The following is a 22859-nucleotide window of genomic DNA, read 5'->3' on the forward strand; positions in this document are numbered from 1 at the left end:
TTCATTACGTATGGTACTGTCAGCAATGGTTAAACTTGGCTAGCATCTAATACCGTCCCTTGGGCAATGAATGATGCCACATAGCTCCATTGGTAGAGGTACCACCAGTTAAACTCAGATTTTAAAAAAATCACGTATTTATCATCATTGGTGAGACATAAAGGGTAGATTTGCTCCTCGTGGAGAATGCCAAGTAGGCAAAGGGAGAGAGATTAAGAGGACAGACAGGAACTCTTGCGCCATCTATTGGAAATAGAAATCCTAAAAGTTTTGTCACATGACTTAGGATAAAGCATTGCACAGCCTATAAGTCTCCCCTCTCCAACTTGTTGTTTTCATTAAGGAGAAACTTTACCTCTTAGACCCCTTGTCAGAGGCCTCTCACTCAGCCAAACCAGTTTATGAACGCTTTGCATTGATAAAGGGCAAGCACCCTGAAACACATGTCTTCAAATTGAGTTTTTGTTTTGGCTTCTTATCCTAAGTCACGTGGCAAAGCTCTTTAAAGGGTTGATATTGACTTTTAGGATTGTTTCTTCCAATAAGTGGCACTAGAGTTCTAGTCCTATTTCGTCCTGAAGAGGCTGCTTGCATATAGACAGAGAACAAACCAAAGAGATCATATAATATAGTGTTTATTAACAAACTCTAACAATTAACACATTGCAATCTGTAGTCTGCTCAAGATAGTCCAGCCATGGCATAAGCCTGGAGCTGTTGTGTATTTCAACACTCCTTCTCTAAATCTAAGTCCAACTTCTTCATCAGCCCTGAATGTCTCTGTCTGCATTGAATGGATTTGCAAAAATGTCAAAAATATAAGTCATCTCATTGCCTCATCACTGGGGTTTTCTCTGCTGTTCTAGAGAAGTGTCTGTTTTGTGAATAAATTGCTATCATTGTTCTTTACCAGGTTGGGTCTAGGCCCATAACCTATTGCAGAATTACAGCTTTCAGAAAAATCTTTCCGCACTCAGAATGTGGGAGAATGAACAGCTTTACTTAGGACATACATTACCGTTATCAACATATCATGGAGGGTTAAACTGACCCACAAACCTGAGAGGTCATACAATACAATATTAACAAACTGTAATAATTAACACAGCATCATCTGCTATCTGCTCAAGATATTCTCTATACAGTATAAGCCTGCAGCTGTTATATGCTACAACAATTTGACGTTCCTCATTAGAAAAATTGAGCTCCGATCACTATAAAATTATTTTAAGCAATTAAGCTGCAAATCATTTTGGACCAGAAAATAACATTGTGTTAAAATTCAGAGCTTGGAAGTAAACAAAAGGAGGGTGGATCAATCTCCAATTTATGTTGCAAGGAAAAAAAAGTCACACCGCATTCCTCTATATCCACTGCATGTTGTACCACTGGGTCTCTTCCCTATGGACAGTAGTCATTTTCACTCTCTCTGGATTCTTAGACAGCCCAGTGATTTCATCCTTTCATATAATGGTACAAGTGGACATTCTTTTCATCCAAGAAAGACATTACACACATATTCTATTCAAGCCTGATGAAGGGTACATTACCCGAAACGTTGCTATACTTTACTTTAACTTATTTTGGATATGAGGGTGAAAAAATGAAAAGCATTCAAAAACATTAAATTTTGCTCCTATTCTTGGTTTGCTATTCCCTTATACAATATTAAAAATCCCGAGATTTTTTATTACTAGATTCGTGTCCCATCTGACCTATTAAAGCAGTTGACCCACTCTATTAATTAATCATAGACGAATCAAAGCTAATGAACGAGTATATCGCGTCTACTGTATTCACTGCATTGGATTAATTGAATTTCTTTTTTCTTTTTTTTCTTAGGATAAGCAAGGTCAAGCATTTTGGAATCAAGCATGGATTAATCTCATAATGTACTTTTTTTCTTTTAGAAAATCAATGTTTGTTTTTTTTTTTTAGAAAATTTAAATGACAGTAAAACAGTCATGCACTGCTGCAATAATCATTCCATAGTCAGGAAAACATCCCTTGTATTATATGCACTGTCTGTATCTATCTGTTTTTTCGGTGTTAAATCATGAGCCACCTTCAGGAATACAGGCCGGGATATTCATGTGCTAACCACTCTCATGCAAACATTAGCTGCCTACAAGGCATGTAATGTCACTGAGAACATTCTTGTTGCATTGGCTCAGTCAACCTGAAATAGATTTCTCTAGACTGTAATCCTTTATAGGAAGGAATAAATCTGGAGTCTCATATTATATTATGTTTGATGCTGTTCTAATGTCATAACTGCTGTATTTTAATATGTTTTTTTTGTTCTGCGCACTCGGCTGACATTAGATAAATCACATTTATATAATTGCACATATGTTCTTGTGTGCGTTGATGGCTCGGGTTTATTGTACAATCCACTGGGGGGTGCACACGCATCAAACATTTCACATCCAATCTGTTTGTTGCCAAGTCTCATAACCAGAAATAGATTATTGAATAAATATTTTGCTTTATAAGAGCTGGCCTTTACTGTTGACAGCAATTTATATCACTGCATGGCTTCCAGGGCAGTAAAAGTCACCGAGGCTCAATGTGCAGAGCGGCTAAGTGCTAGCATATAGGCCATAAACAGGACTGATCAGGTACCAGCACATGTAATCTACAGACCTTTAGGTAATATTATTCTCAGGGTCTATATCATACACTTCATCAGAAGCCTGGCAGTGTCACACAATGATTAATTAGTACTATCCTTCTCCCCACACGTGCACTGTGGATTATGCTGACAGCCATTCATGAATGACTTGCAGCCCTGCACATAATATATTGGAGCTTTCTATTGACTGAGCTTTAGAAAATCAAACTGTGCCAAGGAGAAAAAAAAAATTGCTGCCTTCAGGATGAAGTAAAAGACCTTGAGCAATCAGATAGAGAATGTTGATTTAATATATCAATTTTAGATATACATTGTGGCTTCTGGGATTTATATTGATCTAATATGGCTGAGAGTACTAAGTATAAATGAAGTCCTGTCTATAATTTCAACCTTTGATAGGCAAAAACAAAATCAATGGAACAATATGGGAAAACTTCCCTTGTCCTTGATAACAGTTTAACAAAGATAACATGTTAAAGCTTTGTTAATGCTGAGGCTGAGAAACAGTGCCAATCTATAAATGTATGCCCCATCATAATGTACTGTTAAACTGGCCATACACATTAGATGGCTGTCGGACCATCAATGATTCGGTGAATAGTTCGGCCAACAGACATCACAACCGACTCTCCCATACGAGTGCTCCTATATTCTCCATGAGAAAGTCGACAGTTGACATTTTGCTTGACGGTTTATCTCTGGGAGAACAATGTGATCAGCAATCCAAAATCGGAAATACACGATCAACATCTCTCTTGACCATCATACACATTAGACCATCTGTCAAACCCGGCGATATCGGCGGATCCAGCCAACATTAGTCTAATGTGTATGGGGGCCTTTACTGCTGGACTAGTAATGGTATCTGAGGTTATTATTTGTACTAGTTCTCCAGATCTGGGTGGTCATAACCAGTTAGGTTAAATAGGTCACCAATTTAATGTGTTAAGCCCATTTCTTGTGCACTTTCCTTATTACAGTGTTCCTCAACTCCAGTCCTCAAGAGCCACCAACAGTGCATGTTTTCGAGATTTCCTTAGTATTGCAGAAGTGATGGAATTATAATCTGTAACATGAAAACATGATCTGTTGGTGGCTCTTAAGGCCTGGAGTAGGGGAACACTGCCACATGGTAAACATACACATTAGGTGAATGGCAGTCAAATCCAGTGATATTGGTAGGGCCAGTCTATAATGTAAATAATGTGAGGATGTGTCAACTCTCCCCTTATGACAGATATTGGACAAAGATTGGTTAGCGTTGCATTTCAGCATATCTACTCCACTTGCTCTCATTGAAGAAAAGTTGCTGCCATGGGTGTCTGGCAATGGCTTACTCCCCTTTCTGAATTGAGAATTCATGTACATACTGCTGAGCCAATGCATTGAGGTTCATTGCTGGAAAAGGAAAAAAAAAAAAAAAAAAACTCTTTAAATCTCTTAGTTTGCGAGTGTGAACGAGCTGCGTGTGTCCGGAGCGTAAGTGCGAACGAAAGTAAGTGTGTGACTTGTTTTTCAGTAAAGAGGTATTGGGAATCCTGCAGAAAATACCTGTGTGAATTGCGGTGAGTGCTGCATTGTGACCTGCTGAGTGCTTTTCTACCTGTTTAGATTTATTGGGCTTTTTAAAACCTATTTTCTCACTACAGTTTTAGTTTCTTAGTTTACTACCTGTGTATTTAAAGGTTAACTACATTGCACTAAAATCCTGAGGTGTAGATTTACTCACAAGGGGTTAATTAAGGGGAAGGGGTCATAATTAAGGGTTTATAAGGGGCAGCTGGTTGGGCATCAAGTCCTTTGGAAGTGCATTGAGGTGAAGGGTACATTGCTGGAATAGGAAAAAAAAAACAAACATAAAAAAAACTCTTTAAATCTCTTAGTTTGCGAGTGTGAACGAGCTGCGTGTGTCCGGAGCGTAAGTGCGAACGAAAGTAAGTGTGTGACTTGTTTTTCAGTGACTTTGGATTCAGGGAGTTTGGAAGGGAGGACTTAGGACTGAATTGCTGACTGTATTTCATTCTTTCTTTACTTTACTTTTTACTTAATTAATCCACCTGACCTACTTATCTGATTCCCCCGTCCATACTTGATACTTAATTGATCCCCCGTCCATACTTAACTGATCCCCCGCCGATATCTAATTGATACACTTGCACATCCCTAATTGATCCCCGTCCATACACCTATATATAAATAATTGTGTTTTGTACTTGTGTATATATATACTGACTGTATCCCCATATTTAGAATGACGTCCATGTTGGCCAGAGCCGTGCAGTGTACATCTTGCGCAATGTATGCATTCCGTGAGCAACCGCTCGAGGATTCATACTGCTGCGAGAGATGTGAGCATATCGTGCACTTGGAAGCCCAAATTCTGAATCTAAGTGCTCAGATAGCGATACTGAGGAGCATCAACAACATGGAACGGAGTTTGCTGCTCACCGAGCAGACACTCAATGGGTCAATACTGGGGGTGGAGCATAGAGGGGAAGTGCAGGCTGAACAGGCAGGGAGCTGGATAACAGTTAGGAGGGATAGAGGGAAGAACTATTGGAAGGCTGGTTCAGAACCGGCATTATTGGAGCACGACAGATCCTCTGACCGCCGGGGGAGTGTATGCTCCAGTAATGAGGGGGAGGGGGGAAGTGTAGGGCAGGCAAGACAGGTTCTGGTAGTGGGTGACTCTATTATTAGGGGAACTGACAGGGCAATCTGTCACAAAGACCGGGATCGCCGAACGGTGTGCTGCCTCCCTGGCGCTCGAGTCCGGCACATCGCGGATCGGGTTGACAGGTTACTGGGTGGGGCTGGCGAAGACCCAGCGGTCATGGTCCACATCGGCACCAATGACAAAGTGAGTGGTAGATGGAGGGTCCCTAAAAATGATTTCAGGGACCTAGGTAGGAAGCTTAGGGCAAGGACCTCCAAGGTAGTTTTCTCAGAAATACTACCAATCCCGCGAGCCACACAGGAGCGCCAACGGGAAGTTAGGGAGGTGAATAAGTGGCTAAAGAGTTGGTGCAAGGCAGAAGGGTTTGGGTTCATGGAGAACTGGGCCGACTTCGCGGTCGGCTACAGGCTCTACCGTAGGGACGGGCTGCACCTCAATGGGGAGGGTGCAGTGGTGCTGGGGAAGAAGATGGCTAATAGGTTAGAGGAGTTTTTAAACTAGAGACGGGGGGGAAACCAAGGAAATAGGTGGGATGTGAGGCAAGCAAGGGGGAAGGGGAGAAGTGAATATAATGAGGGTGGAGAGGGGGGTGGGGATAGTTCAGTTAGATCGTTAGAGAAGAATAGGATGCTAAATAGCCCCAAAGTTTTATCTTGCATGCTGACCAACGCAAGAAGCCTGACCAATAAGGCGGATGAGCTGCGGGCGCTTATATCGGAGGAGAGGTATGACATCGTAGGTATAACAGAGACTTGGCTAGACGATAGCTACGACTGGGCGGTAAATTTATTAGATTATAGTTTAATTAGAAGGGACCGGAAACAGGGGAAAGGCGGAGTATTCTGCTTATATGTAAAGTCATGTCTAAAACCAAGACTAAGGGAAGATATAGGAGAGGGAGAAGAGGGGGTCGAGTCCATGTGGGTAGAGATAGAGGGGGCAAAAAATAATAATAAAATATTACTGGGGGTCTGCTATAAGCCACCAAATATAACAGAGGAGAATGAGAATCTGCTATTAGGACAAATAGACAAAGTAGCAAAACATAATGAAGTGATTGTAATGGGGGATTTCAACTACCCGGATATTGACTGGGAAATAGAAACCTGTAGATCTCAGAAAGGAAAAAGGTTCTTGACAAATATTAAGGATAATTATCTCTCCCAACTAGTGCAGGAACCAACGAGAGGGAAGGCCGTGTTGGACTTAATATTGACTAATAGGCCTGATAGAATAACTGAGGTACAGATAGGGGGGCACCTAGGTAATAGCGATCATAATATTATCGACTTCAAAATGCCCTTCAGTAGGGTTATCAATAAGGGAACAACAAAAACATTAAACTTTAGGAGGGCGAAGTTTGATCAGCTGATAGAAAACCTTCAACTTATTGACTGGGACAAAGCACTTAATCAATGGAATACGAATAGTAAATGGGAAACCTTCAAAAGAATTCTGAATACTCAGTGCGAGAGGTATATACCGTATGGGAATAAAAGGGCCAGAAATAAGAGGAAACCAATATGGTTGAACAAGAACGTAAAAGGGGCGTTAAATAGCAAAAAAGAGGCATTCAAGAGATTAAAACAGGAAAACAGTAAGGAGGCACTAATGTGTTACAAGGAAAAAACGAGAACCTGTAAAAAACAAATACAAATAGCGAAGGAGGAAACAGAGAAACGTATTGCTAGGGAAAGTAGATCAAATCCCAAACTGTTCTTTACGTATATAAATAGTAAAAGGATTAAATCGGATAATATTGGACCGATAAAAAGTGAGGAAGGCAAAATCATAGAGAAAGATGAGGATAAAGCTAATCTATTAAATAATTTTTTTTCGACAACTTTCACAAAGGAAAGAGAACTAACAGGAGAAATGAGAAGTGACAAGCTTAATCCTCCACTAAGTATGACTAATCTAACCCAAGTTGAGGTACAGAAGCGCCTCAGTAACATTAAAATAAACAAATCACCAGGACCTGATGGCATACACCCAAGGGTACTAAGGGAACTAAGTAATGTGATAGACAGACCGTTATATCTTATATTTAAGGACTCTGTTGAGACTGGGTCTGTACCACTTGATTGGCGACAGGCGAATGTAGTGCCAATATTCAAAAAGGGAGCGAAAAGTGACGCCGGAAACTATCGGCCGGTGAGTCTGACGTCCGTTGTGGGCAAAATTTTTGAAAGCTTCATTAAAGAGGCAATTACGGAGCATCTTGATGCTAATAATCTTTTAATCCCGAACCAACATGGATTCATGAGGAATCGCTCCTGCCAAACAAACCTGATTGACTTCTACGAGGAGGTTAGCTCTCGTGTAGATCAGGGGGAACCAGTGGATGTCGTGTTTCTCGACTTCTCAAAAGCGTTCGATAGCGTGCCACATAATAGGTTGGTATACAAAATGAGAATGATGGGGCTGGGGGAAAATGTCTGCAAGTGGGTAGCTAACTGGCTAAAGGATAGAAGGCAGAGGGTGGTTATAAATGGAATATTCTCAGATTGGGTAAGCGTCACTAGTGGGGTACCACAGGGGTCTGTACTAGGCCCAATGTTATTTAATATCTTTATTAACGACATAGTCAACGGGATAAATAGTAAAATATTAATATTTGCAGATGACACAAAGTTATGTAAAACAATTAATACAAAACAGGACAGTGCAGACCTACAGAGGGATTTGGATAAGCTGGGTAGGTGGAGCATTAAATGGCAAATGAGGTTTAACGAGGAGAAATGTAAGGTCATACATATGGGAAGGAAAAATGGAAGTCACCAGTACTCACTGAATGGGAAATCATTGGGGAATTCAGAGATGGAGAAGGACTTGGGCATCTTGGTTGATAGCAAACTAAATTGGAGTGCCCAAAGTCAGGCCGCTGCTGTAAGGGCAAACAGGGTAATGGGATGTATCAGAAGAGGTATAGCTGCAAAGGATGAGAACATTGTTCTTCCACTGTACAAAGCACTGGTCAGACCACACTTGGAATACTGTGCTCAGTTATGGGCCCCAATATATAGAAAGGATATAAATGAGCTTGAAAAGTTACAAAGGAGGGCAACAAATTTAATAAAGGGAATGGAGGGACTGCAATACCCAGAGAGGTTGGCAAAACTAGGACTATTCAGCCTGGAAAAGAGAAGGTTGAGGGGGGACATAATAAATGTGTACAAATATGTTAGGGGACAGTATAGAGATCTTGCCCGGGATTTGTTCAAAAGGAGGGATATTACGGTAACAAGAGGGCATTCACTAAGACTGGAAGAGAAAAGGTTTCAGCACCAGCATAGGAAGGGGTTCTTTACGGTAAGAGCAGTGAGAATATGGAATTCACTGAGTGAGGAGACGGTAATGTCAGATTCACTACACCAGTTCAAGCGGGGACTGGATGCATTTCTAGATACCAGGCAGATTTCAGCATATACTTAAAAATAAAATAGTAGGTTGATACAGGGATTTATTCTGACTGCTGGTTTCAGAGTCGGGAGGGAATTTTTCCTCTGGTGAAGATTGGCTAAATCATTTGGGGTTTTTGCCCTCCTCTGGATCAACTTTAGCAATTACAGAACTAACAGGTCGAACTTGATGGACGCAAGTCTTTATTCGGCTTTACAAACTATGTTACTATGTTACTGCATATGTGTGGGGAGGTTGACAGCAATAGCTGTAGGCCTAATGCCTGTTCTATGTAAGGTATAAGGCCTCCTTATCTTTACCCATCAATGGTTAGTGAGCCATTTCCTGTGTTTCTAGTTTGTTAGATGGGTTTTTATTATTGGCCATGCTTGAAAGCATTCATTGAACTCATGGGAAATGTATTGATTAACCTTGTTTTCACTGTCACAAATCACATTAAGTGGACACCAGGAGTACCTTCATATACCTAATTGTCTTCCCACAATAATAAGGGATTCTTTTTCAGACGGTAAACAAATGAAAAGCACAAATGGCTAATTTACACAATAAACATAATGCCTATATAAACAGTTTCAAAAAAGTACAATGAAAAAAAACCTCTTTAACTCCACCTACATTTAATATTCTATCAGATGTTCTTAGCAACTGAATTTAACACTTCCAAAATGCTCACATGAGTCCTGGAAGATATTATTTAGGTAAAGCTAGTCATAGACATTAGGTCAAAGTCAGTCAAACCACCAATTCTAGCAGCAGATTGGTGATCTAAAGTGCATTGGCGCGCCCTGCTAGCAGACTTTAGAGAAAAAAGAATGGGTATGTTGGATCTTCATGCTGGAGATAAGCCGCTGACAGAGGAGTCTGGCAGGAGCTTATTCCACTCTCTCCATTGAAATAAACGCACACAAAGTCGAGCCACACCAAAGAGGGGTTGAGCCATAAAACTAGTTGTTTAAAACTTGAGTATGTTCGGCTTTAATCTTTAGACTTTTTAGAAAGCTGTTTTAGCTGTTCCTTGGCCTGCAGAATATGTGTCTTAATTCCCTTGACCATAGCGCCACTCCTTTGTTGGTCAAAAGATGAAATTCCCTGACCACTGACCTCTTGCCACACCTGAAATTCCAGGTTTTGCTTTAGATTTCCTTGAAAAATGTTGTCTTTCTTTACACTAAATGATTTGCGCTTTAAACCACCTTTGACCCAATTACATGCCAATCGGTGGTCATTTAATAACCTGTTTAGACAGGCTCACCTCACTTCCAATGTGCACAGAACTTTCATTAAAAGATAGCTCAGTGTATATAGGCTGTCATTGTTCTCGGCAGCACATATCCTTTTTACGCAGGATATAGTGCTGCCGAGAATGATACATTTTTTTTAAAGCAGGCTTAATAGATCATCTCACCCAACGAACTAGCATTTTGCTCATTTGTCGGGTGTTTGGCAACCTAATTACACCACCCTGATTATCGGGGGAAACAAGCTTTCCTAGGAACACTCATTCCCAATAATCATGCAGTTTGCATGCACCCTTTGACTTCTCAGTGCATAAATGTTAAGAGATTGGTACCTACTGGTAGCCCAACAGGACATTCTATAGTCACAATGTTTCAGCTGCACATGGACATATTATATTTCTGTTGGATCTACTGACAATCTAATCCCCCTTAGAGATACAGGGATATGTCACACTGCTAATTGTCTATGCTCTATTGATATACCGTGCATAATCAAATCATTTTAACATTTATGAAATCCATAACACAATAAATATATATATATACACTCTGTATGTATACACTGGGTCACCTGTGCTGAACAAGCTCTTTAATAAGACACTTGCTATCATTGTTGTGCACAAAGCCCGTTATTTGATATTAGCCAAGTAGCTGGTGGGAATTATGTCTGGATTCCCATACAACACACTGGGACTGCAGCGAGCTCAGACATAATTGCAGTTATTATACTTGTGCCTGGCACCATAGGACCTTTTAAGGAAATGTCGCACTGGTGTAACGTTACTAACATCTGGATACCATGAGTGCCTGTAAATGAGAACATTTGCAAGTGGGAGGATAAGGCTGGAGATTGGCAGTGCCTCATTACTTAACTGTGTTTACCGTGTCACAGACAACTCTCTCTCTCACAGGTTAATTGTGTAGCAACACAATAGATTTGCAAATCAGTGGGAAGACTGATCTGTTCAACATGTTTTCGGATGCAAATGTTCTAAAGGATTTTAAAGACAAAGCTTGAACCTCTGAAGAGTCAACTGGCACTTTATGTTCTTGTGTCCTGATGTTGCCTGTTCTGGTGGTTATCTGTACCTGCAGATACATATGCCTTCATACCTGCTGCTCCTCCGATTTCTCTGCAGTATGGTAATACTCCACCTCACCTTTTCCAATAAAAATGGAAATAAAACTAGGCTATCTATGGATGCAATCTTTTCTATTTTTAGTTCATTCTGGGTTCAGTGAACACAGATAAATGTAGACAAAGAGATAAATAGATAGGCTGAGTGCTGAGGTTTGCATAAAATGCATTCCGTCTTTACAAAGGATTGCATTACAAACTGAATATACACTTACACTGAACAGCCATAACATTTAAACCTGTAAAAACAGGACACGTGCTGCCGAGAACAAAGATTATATATGCACTGAAGGATTGTGTTACTTAACGTTCTTTGCACACAGAAGCTTGGTCGTCCTACCTGAACAGGTTATTAATCAACCGCTGATTGGGTTTGTTTAATGATTGTGAGTCAGACTGTGACAGTGTAAATGCACCCATATTGTGATGACTAGGTGAATGGGTCAGAGCATTATCAAGATGGCAGGTAATGTGGGAGTGTTCCTGATGTGCACGAGTTAAAACCTACCAAAAGTGGTTGAAGGAAGGACAGCCGGTAAAATGAAGACAGAGTCATAAGCAAAGTCTTACGGATGCGAACGAGGAGCAAAATTGATATCTGTTGAAATATCCCTAGTATTATACACATACAATGGACATGTAACCATCAAAATGGGACCATGAAGTAATTAAATATTACTTATTAGTATTAAGTAAACAACTCCCATCTCCTGTGGCAACAGTACTCCATAATAGTAGTAGCTTCTTTCAGAAGGTTAAACCCTAGGGGCCTCGCAGGCCCGCCCTGTTAATTGTTTTCTATTTTCTGCAAGATTTCTTTAGTTAGAATTTTGAAACTCTAGGTATTCCTCAGGTATATAGTTGTTTGTCATTTTTGTTTGAGTTATTCCATGTTATTTACACACGGGCCTAAAAGGCCCCAGGTATGTGAAAGTGTAGATTTTTATGGTCATGCGTTCTAGGGTTAACGCGAGCTACCACACACCAGAAAAATTGAGCAGAATTGGTTTGATGAAAATACCTAAGAGTTCAAGTTGCTGACTTGGCCTCAAAAATCCCTAGATCCTTATCCAATTGAGCATCTGTGATTCATGCTGGAAAAACAAAGAACATTCATGGAGACCCAATGTCTTCTTATGTACAGAACACCTTCAGAGGCCAGAGCTGTTTGGAGAACCAGGGGAGGGGGGCCTTCACAATATTAGGAATGTAATTTTCATTTCATATATTTTTTATCTTGCTTAATTTTAAAACTGAGTGGCTACAGCTCTTAGAATCAAGTCTTCAAATTTGATATCTACAATGGATCATTTTGAGAAACCAATAGCGAACAGAATTTCCCTGGTCTACTGCTGAGAAACAGGTATACAAATTAGATGTATTTATTTTTTATTTTATATACTTTATTCGCTTATATAGTGCCACGGCATGGTACAGAAATCATCATCGCTGTCTCCAATGGGGCTTACAATCTAGATTCCCTGTTAGTATGTCTTTGGAGTGTGAAAGGAAGACAGAAAACAGAGGTAACCTATGAAACATGGGGAGAACATACAAACTCCTTGCTAAGCACTGTAAATTTTTTTTCGAATCAGCATGGGAAACTATGTCACCTTTTTGCCTCAAGGTCTGCCAATTGACCAGACTCGGCAATGCTGTAGGGTAAACTGGAGCACTAATTGAACAATTGCAAATGTTAGTGGTGAATATGGCCAGAATTCAGTCAGAGTCAGTTTTTTCTTCTCTAATAAGGTATATCTAATAAAGTATTGTCTAGTAATAAGGTATTATTATTATTATTTATTTTTATAGCACCATGGATTCCATGGTGCTGTACATGAGAAAGGGTTACTTACAAAACACAAATAGCAATTACAATGAACAAACTAATAGTGACAGACAGGTACAGAGGGGAAAGGACCCCAGCCTTGTGGGGTTATATTCTACAGGATAATGGAGAAGGAGACAGTAGGTTCGGGAGTTTCAACAGCTTTGGGGGTTGGTGAGGCAGCAGCTCTAGTAGTGGTGAGGTGGCAATGGGGTCATTGCAGGCTGTAAGCTGTTTTGAAGAGATGGGTTTTCAAGCTCCTCTTCAAAGTTCTGAATGTATGAGATAATCGGACGTGTTGGGGTACAGAATTCCAGAGGATGGGGGATACTCAGGAGAAGTCTTGCAGGTGATTGGGTGAGTAACGTATGAGTGTGGAGGAGAGAAGAAGGTCTTGGGAGGACCAGAGATTATGTGGGAAGATATCGGGAGATTAGTTCAAAGATATATGGGGGAGGCAGATTATGGACAGCTTTATAGGTCAGTGTTAGCAGCTTGAAGTGGATACGTTAGGGAATTGGGAGCCAATGAAGACATTTGCAGAGGGGAGAAGCGAAGGAGTAGCTAGGAAAGAGGTGGATTAGTAGTGCAGCAGAGTTAAGGACAGACTGGAAAGGTGCGACAGTGTTAGCAGGAAGACCACAGATCAGGATATTGCAGTAGGTGGGAGATGATGAGGGCATGCACAAGCATTTTAGTAGATTCAGGGTTGAGGAAAGGACAGATACTGGAAATATTTTTGAGTCGGAGGAGGCAGAAGGTGACAAGAGATTGGATGTGTGGTTTGAAGGACAAGGCAGAGTCAAGGGTTACTCCTAGGCAGCGACTTCAGGTACAAGGGAAAGCGTGATGTCATTTATTGTGATAGATAGATCAGGTGGGGAAGATATGTGAGATGGGGGAAAGATTATGAGTTCAGTTTTGTCTACACTGAACTTTAGGAAGTGAGATGATAAGGAGGATATGGCTGATAGACATTCCAGGATTCTGGACAACAAAGAGGTGACGTCTGGGCCAGAGAGGTAGATCTGAGTGTCAACAGCTTATAGATTGTATTTGAAGCCATGGGATTTTGTCAGTTGTCCCAGGCCAAAGGTATAGATGGAGGTCCAAAGACAGAGCCTTGAGGGACTCCTACAGAAAGAGGATGTCATGAAGAGGTAGTGTTGGAGTGGGAGACACTAAATGTGCGGTTAGAGAGGTATGAGGAGATCCAGGAGAGGGCAAGGTCTGTGATACCGGGGGAAGAAAGTTTCTGTAGTAGGAGGGAGTGGTTGACTGTGTCAAAGACAGAGAACAGATCTAGAAGGGGGAATATAGAGAAATGTCTGTTTGATTTGGCAGTAAGTCACCCTGACCACACAACCCCGACTAGCTTTTTCAAAAGGTGGGGGGCACATGGAAGCAGTGAAAAGGGCTGATAGCCGGATGTAGAGGTCAGATCGAGGGATGATTTCTTCAGGATAGGTGTAATGGTGGCATGTTTGAAAGCAGAGGGGAAGGTACCAGAATTTAATGATAAGTTGAAGAGATGGGTTAGGGCTGGGATAAGCGTGGTGGTGAGGTTGGGGAGGAGGTCAAGTGAGGTCAAGTGCACAGGTGATGAGGTGTGATTTGAAGAGGAGATTAGTAAGCTCTCCTTCAGTGATGTTGGGGAGGAAGGTTAATGGGGGTGGGAAGTGGTCTGGTATACATATAGGTTGTGTTGGTGGTACTAGAAACCCTTTCTGAAAACACGGAATTTTTCCCCACAATACATCATCATTAAGTATTTGCCACTATAAGCATTATAATGCTGCATATAGGGATTGTGAAATCAATCTAAGCACTATGCACTTTATGAATCTGTGATTTATATATATGATAACATAACATTGAACTAGTAGTGACTTTTAGATACATTTGTCCATTATTTTTAGACCTGATATGCCTGTTTGCTACAAACGGAGATACCTGTATACTTGATTTTTAATCTTATTCCATATATTTTGAGATATTAGTAAAGTTTATATTTTAATTATTTTAGTGTCAGTGCCTTTGTGTACAGGGACTTGTTACAGGGAATTGTTTCTGGAAGTGTTATCCTATTAGCTTTCTGCCCATGTTCAGTTTACAGAGAAAGCTGCCAATCAGTGCAGGGGGCAGGATTATGCAGAGCTCATGAATATGCTTGACTACATGACATCAGATTTACTAGTCCTCTAGTGATAATCTCCTGTTGATAATCTCCTGTGATAAACTGCATAAAGGAGTCCAATATGTGATACATCACTAGAATTAAGATCTATGTCTCTACATTATGCTGACCTTAGATTAAGAAGCAAAAACATGGTGACAGATTCCCTTTATTAAACTTGCTAACTTTGTTCATGATTATTCATATGAACATTGAGTTACTTAATACAATGGTGTGAAAAAGTGTTTGCCCCCTTGTGATGAACCTGTAGCCGCCATCTTGGTAATGATAAATCATATCCAGGGATGGCCACACTTCAGCAGCCCCCACCCTTGGGACCTTCTGTTAAAACGTCAACTAGATAGTTTCCCCCCATCCAGGCTCCTGTAAGATAAGAAGCCTACTTAACACTTGAATGCTAGGAGCTTCAAAGACTTCGAGAGGAAACACAGCCAGCAGGGGGGGGTGCTTCGTCTATCTGTACCTGACCATTTGTCCCATAGGACTAGTTTCTTTGTCTGTCACAAGCATGGAGGCATAAGATATAGAAACATGAAAAGTACACGCATGTTGCATGGGATGGGCCAATAAAAAAATATCACGGCGTCCCGGAGCCATTGCGCACACAAGCCTCCGCGGTAGACGTTTGTACGTGCTCTGGAAGCCAAGATATAGCGCGGAGCCATTCCTGAGGACCGTATGGTATCATAATTGATATCAAAAGGTCGGTTACGGCGGCCCGAATCCATGGGAACCCCTGGGGGTATCATGAGACCATCCCAGAAGAAGTTATTGGGTTCCATAGAATTTGGGCTTCTGATCGAAGTTAGACCTGAGGGTGGAGACTGAGCCAGCTGACCTCACCAGCAGTGGGCGGGACGGGGCAGGTAAGATAGCAGGACAGACAAGAGATAAGTCAGTCTTGACCCAAGAGTGGTGTGCTGAACATCTGAGCACCAGCTGAGGCCACCAAGGGGAGGAGCAGTTTGACCATGCGGTGGTAGGCCTCAGCCTGTAACAAAGAACCGTGCCTGCGACCGCAGAATCCTCTCCCTGCGTCACAAGAAAATCAAGAAACCGGTAACTGATATGCTGTGGTGATTCTGTGTGTTGTATTCCATTGTTGTATAGTTTAGCCTGACCTTATACCTGTGTATATTTAGTTGTATATCGTGTATCTAGTGTATTATTATAATCAATTACCTCAAGTAATTGTGGGCCTGCCTTTTATTCTGCATAACGAACGCACGTCCGTGTGAGCTCGGCTCAAGCCAAAAACGCTACCCAGGGTTGGTTCCTGACCCGATATAGGCCCATTCACGGACTGGGCGTATATCTAAAATAGGGACTGGTGGCAGCATACCAACTGGGGATTGGGGAAGGCTGGTAGTGACGGTCGGAGGTTCAGATATATATATTCCTGGCGCGGCCAAGGAAGATATATATACCGCCCTCACTACAGAGGGCCCCGATACCCAGTAGGTTACAGGACGGTCTCCCTGGCGACCGCTTATCCTAGGTGCAGTTCCTTGACTGACCTGAGGCTAAGAGGGCGCTAGCGAGTTGTGCTGTGTAGTGACGTTACGGTTTAGTGACGTTGAAGGGATAACACACTACCGTGTTCCCTGCGCTGGTTGCAGCTTCCTGGCACTACTTTCTCTAGGTGCAGTACCTTGACTGACCTGAGAGGTAAGGGGGCGCCAGAGAGCTGCACCCACCGGCCGGCTTTCATCACATTGGTGGCAGAGCGGTGGGATTGCAGAATAATAGTGTTGTGGGACCCCTACTCCCAGGCACTAAAGACTGCCAGTGGTAACTTCCACTGCTGGAGTCTTAAGGTCAGCCCAACGTTAGACGGTCAGGCTAAAAGTATAACAAGGTGTGTGCAAACTCAGGGTTGCAGCGGTGTCGGTTACCAAGATGGCAGACGGCACCAGGAGCAAGACCCTGCAGGAGGCTAATGCTACGGTCCGTGTGGCAGGAGGGGAGGACATTGTTACTCATGGCGAGGAGGAGTCCAGCCCGGGCACCTCAGGGAGCCAGTCCCCAGTATACGGTCCCGCAGTGGGCTGCCCACCACCTACCCAGCCCAGCCTGTCCAGATCACAAGCCCTTTTACAAGCGGCTATGGCAAGTCTCCAGTCTCATGGCGATGCCGTCTACAAAACCCTCCTGGCAGCATCAGAGAAGGCAGCGGAGGAGGAGCGCGAAGCTGCAGAGCGCCGGGAGGCTGCGGAGCGTGAAGCTGCAGAGCGCCGGGAGGCTGCGGAGCGTGCAGAGCGAGCTGCGGAGCGCCAGCACCAACTGGACCTGGCCCAGCGGGGGCTTCCGCTAGAGCAACCAACCCATCAGGAGACCAAGTCGTCCAAAGTCCGAGCTGAGGACTTCCCTCTACTGGAGAAGGATGGGGACCTGGACTCCTTTCTGGTGGCATTTGAACGGACCTGTCTTCAGCACCATCTGGCCCGGGATCAGTGGGCCAGATACCTGACCCCCCGTTTGAGGGGTAAGTCCCTGGATGCCTTGGGGGACTTACCTGCCGGGGAGGTACAGAACTACGACTGCATCAAGCGGGCCCTGATCCGGCAGTACAACCTCACTCCCGAGTCGTACCGCCAGAAGTTCCGGAGCCTGCTGCGTGGCCCCAAGGACACCTGGACCGATCATATGCGGGCGCTGTTGAGAGCCGCAGAGCACTGGACCTCGGGTCTAGCGCTTACTACCCGCCAGGAGGTCCAGGAACTGTTCGTCACGGAGCAGTTCTTGTGGAACTGCCCAGAGGACCTCCGACAGTTCCTCCGTGACCGAAAACCAACAGGGGCTTCTGCTACAGCCGCCCTGGCAGACGAGTATGCCAATAACAGGGCGCCTGAGCTGAAGAAGTCTGCCAGCAGCACCTGGAGAGGGGGTAAGCCCAGTCATGCCCCTGTTTCCCCGGCCCCTAGAACACAAGGGGTGTATCCCCCTGTTGCCCTCTCCAGGCAAGGACCAGACGTAAGACGTTGTCATCTATGCAACAAACCAGGACACTTTAGGGCTGAGTGTCCCCAGCGCCAAAAGACCCCATCCCAGTCCCAGAGAGCGCCCAATGTTTTGTGTGTGGGAGGGGGTGGTGGTAGGTCCCTGGACAACATCCAACCCGTCACCATAGGCCGTTCTGCGGTCATGGGACTGCGGGACACGGGCGCTGAACGAACACTGGTACGGCCTGAGGTGGTGTCCCCCCAGGACTTGGTACCAGGAAAGACTCTTTCCGTCTCCGGGGTTGGAGGCGTGGAGCCGGCACTTCCCGTTGCCATGGTGTATTTGGACTGGGGTGCCGGAAGGGGGATGCGGGAGGTGGGAGTAACGCCAAATATTCCCGCAAATGTTTTATTAGGGACCGACTTGGGGCGTCTAGTATCGCAGTATGTACCCTCTGAACCCCCAAGTTCGGCCCCCCAAGAGTGTATTGATTTGTCTGCTGCTAATGCCAACCATGTTGTATGTAGTGTGTGTCCTGCTGAGGAGGAGGGAGTGAAACCTGAGGGTAACACCTGCACAGACACAACACAAACAGGGTTAGTGAAAGCAGGTGGGGAGTGTGGGGATGCCCGCAGAGGTGCTCAGCCGGCGTGCCGTGACCTCTTGTCCTCCGGTGAGGGAGGGGGCGGGCAGGATTCTGTAGAGGGAAGCTCAGGGATGGAGAGGGGGGCAGCTACCGGCAGTGTAGGGCTCCCAGGGGTATCCAGGCTGCTGAGTATAGGCCCACTGCAGGGGGAGGAACAGGCCATGGGAGGTGGGGGTGTCCCAAGAGAGGAGCCGCCAGGTAAGACCCCAGGGCAGGAGTTCCCCACATCCGAGATGTCCAAAGGCCTAGGAAGCCTGCCTGATCGGGCGGCTTGGTCAGAAACAGAGGGGAAGCAGGCACTACCCACGGTCACAGCGGTCATAGCCGCTGTCACCAGGAGTGGGAGCGCCGGAGCCCAAGGAGCCTTGCAGAGGTCCGACGGCTTCCCCACTTCTGACCAAGTGTCTGCCGGGTCAGACAGCGGCCAGGTGACATGCCCGGAGGGGCTGACAGAGGATGTGGCAGTTTCGTCGATTCTGGCCACATCAAGTCAGGAATTTCAGGCTGCGTTGGAAGCAGACGACAGCCTGAAAGCTCTCAAGGAACAGGCGGCACAGCCTCCCATGGAGTCAGACTGCGAGCGGGTGGTCTGGGACCAGGGACGGCTGTACCGGGTAACGGTCCAGCAGGGTTCACCGGAGGCGTGGCCCAGGGACCGACAGTTAGTGGTACCCTATCCGTTCAGGGCGGAATTGTTGCGGATCGCACACGAGATTCCGATGGCCGGACACCTAGGGATCGCTAAAACCAAGGCCAGGATAGCTCAGCATTTCTACTGGCCTGGGATGGGAGCCGCGGTGGGTGCCTACTGCCGTTCGTGTGACACCTGTCAGAGGGTGGGGAAGGCGGGGCCGCGCCCCAAAGCCCCACTGGTAACTCTGCCAATCATCGAAGAGCCTTTCTCGAGGGTTGCTGTGGATCTTATTGGACCTCTGTCCACTCCCAGCCACTCCGGGAAATGCTTCATACTCACGGTAGTGGACTATGCCACCCGGTACCCGGAAGCGGTAGCTTTGTCGTCCATTCGGGCCGACAAGGTGGCTACCGCCTTACTGGAGATCTTCTCCAGAGTGGGTTTCCCCCAAGAAATGCTCACCGACCGAGGGACCCAGTTCATGTCGCGGCTGATGGAGTCCCTCTGTAAGCAAATGCAGGTGCAACATCTGGTGGCCAGCCCGTATCACCCACAGACTAATGGCCTGTGTGAGCGGTTCAATGGCACCTTAAAGCAGATGCTTAAGATGTTGGTCGACTCCCACGGGAGAGACTGGGAGCGTTACCTCCCACACCTCCTATTTGCTTACCGGGAGGTTCCGCAGGCCTCAACGGGGTTCTCCCCCTTTGAGCTCCTGTACGGGCGACGGGTACGGGGCCCCCTGGCTCTGGTGAAGGAAGCATGGGAAGGGGATTTGGCCACCCCCGAGGTGTCGGTCATCGAGTATGTCGTGCGCCACCGGGACAGGATGATGGCCTTGGCAAAGCTGGTGCAGGACAATATGGCCCAGGCCCAGGCCGACCAGAAGCGGTGGTACGACCAGAATGCTTGTGAGAGGACCTACCAGGTGGGTCAAAAGGTGTGGGTACTGGTCCCCGTACCACAGAACAAGCTTCAGGCAGCCTGGGAAGGTCCCTACTTCGTGCACCAGAAACTCAATGCCGTCACCTATCTGGTCACCCTGGATCACGCCCGTGGAAGGAGGAAGGCCTTCCACGTGAACATGATGAAGGCTCATCATGAGCGGGAAGCGACTGCCCACCCAGTGTGCAACCTTCCCGAGGAAGGAGAGGTAGAAACCCTCCTGGATCTGCTCACCCAAGCCAAGGCGGGTGGGTCCATCGAGGATGTGGGGGTTGGCCACCAGCTCACGGAGGACCAACGGTCCCAGCTGGGGACCACCCTGCACCCCTTCCGGGGGCTGTTCAGCAGCCTGCCCGGAAGGACTGAGATGGCTGTCCACGACGTGGACACTGGCGATCACCCGCCGATCCGGCGTTCAGCATATCGGGTCTCTTTCGAGGTGCAGGGAAACATGCGCCAAGAGATAGACGAGATGCTGAAGCTGGGGGTGATCCAGGCATCCAGCAGCGCGTGGGCCTCGCCTGTAGTCCTCGTACCAAAGAAGGACCGAACTACACGGTTCTGCGTGGACTACCGGGGGCTCAACGCTGTAACGGCCACCGATGCGTTCCCCATACCACGCATCGATGACCTGCTCGATCGGATGGCCGGGGCTAAGTACCTGACCATCATGGATCTGAGCCGGGGGTACTGGCAGATTCCTCTGACCCCCGCGGCAAGGGAACGCTCTGCCTTTATCACCCCTTTTGGACTGTACGAGTCCACAGTGATGCCATTCGGCATGAAGAATGCCCCTGCCACTTTTCAGCGGATGGTCAATACGCTGCTTGAGGGACTTGAAGGGTACGCGGCTGCGTACTTGGACGATATTGCAGTCTTCAGTCCCACTTGGGAGGATCACCTAGAGCACCTGCGGCAGGTGCTCGGTCGGATCCACCGGGCAGGCTTGACCATCAAGCCGGAAAAGTGCCAGCTGGGCATGAGTGAGGTCCTCTACCTGGGTCACCGGGTAGGCGGGGGGGTTCTGAAGCCAGAACCGGGGAAAGTGGATGCCATCGCATCCTGGCCCACTCCTAGGACCAAAAAGCAGGTGATGTCCTTCTTGGGGACCGCCGGGTACTATAGGAGGTTCGTCCCACACTATAGCACCCTGGCCAAGCCCCTGACGGACCTCACCAAGAAGAAGCTGCCCGTCGCAGTCGACTGGACAGTCGCCTGCGAGACAGCTTTCGGGGCACTCAAAGCCGCCCTAAGTAGCTCCCCTGTACTGCAAGCTGCCGACTTCGACCGGCCGTTTGTGGTACAGACCGACGCCAGTGACTTTGGCCTCGGTGCTGTGCTAAGTCAGGTCAACACGACAGGCCAGGAACATCCTGTCTTGTACCTGAGCAGGAAGCTACTGCCCCGGGAGGTGGCTTACTCCACGGTGGAAAAAGAATGCCTGGCAATTGTATGGGCCCTGCAGCGTCTGCAGCCCTACTTGTACGGGAGCCATTTCACCGTGGAGACGGACCACAACCCCCTCAGCTGGTTACACACGGTCTCTGGGTCGAATGGCAGGTTGCTACGCTGGAGCCTCGCTCTCCAGCAGTACCACTTCTCCATTCGCCACAGAAGAGGCCGTGACCACGGTAACGCTGACGGGTTATCCCGGCAAGGGGAGGGTGCAGAAGGACGCACGGGGGAACACAGGAATGTGCTACCCCCTCGCGCCCTCGTATAGGGGGAGGTGTGATGAACCTGTAGCCGCCATCTTGGTAATGATAAATCATATCCAGGGATGGCCACACTTCAGCAGCCCCCACCCTTGGGACCTTCTGTTAAAACGTCAACTAGATAGTTTCCCCCCATCCAGGCTCCTGTAAGATAAGAAGCCTACTTAACACTTGAATGCTAGGAGCTTCAAAGACTTCGAGAGGAAACACAGCCAGCAGGGGGGGGTGCTTCGTCTATCTGTACCTGACCATTTGTCCCATAGGACTAGTTTCTTTGTCTGTCACAAGCATGGAGGCATAAGATATAGAAACATGAAAAGTACACGCATGTTGCATGGGATGGGCCAATAAAAAAATATCACGGCGTCCCGGAGCCATTGCGCACACAAGCCTCCGCGGTAGACGTTTGTACGTGCTCTGGAAGCCAAGATATAGCGCGGAGCCATTCCTGAGGACCGTATGGTATCATAATTGATATCAAAAGGTCGGTTACGGCGGCCCGAATCCATGGGAACCCCTGGGGGTATCATGAGACCATCCCAGAAGAAGTTATTGGGTTCCATAGAATTTGGGCTTCTGATCGAAGTTAGACCTGAGGGTGGAGACTGAGCCAGCTGACCTCACCAGCAGTGGGCGGGACGGGGCAGGTAAGATAGCAGGACAGACAAGAGATAAGTCAGTCTTGACCCAAGAGTGGTGTGCTGAACATCTGAGCACCAGCTGAGGCCACCAAGGGGAGGAGCAGTTTGACCATGCGGTGGTAGGCCTCAGCCTGTAACAAAGAACCGTGCCTGCGACCGCAGAATCCTCTCCCTGCGTCACAAGAAAATCAAGAAACCG

This window comes from Phyllobates terribilis, unplaced genomic scaffold, assembly GCF_046119375.1.
Source record: "Phyllobates terribilis strain yellow unplaced genomic scaffold, ASM4611937v1 Scaffold_3__8_contigs__length_932513732, whole genome shotgun sequence".
NCBI classification, from domain to species: domain Eukaryota; kingdom Metazoa; phylum Chordata; class Amphibia; order Anura; family Dendrobatidae; genus Phyllobates; species Phyllobates terribilis.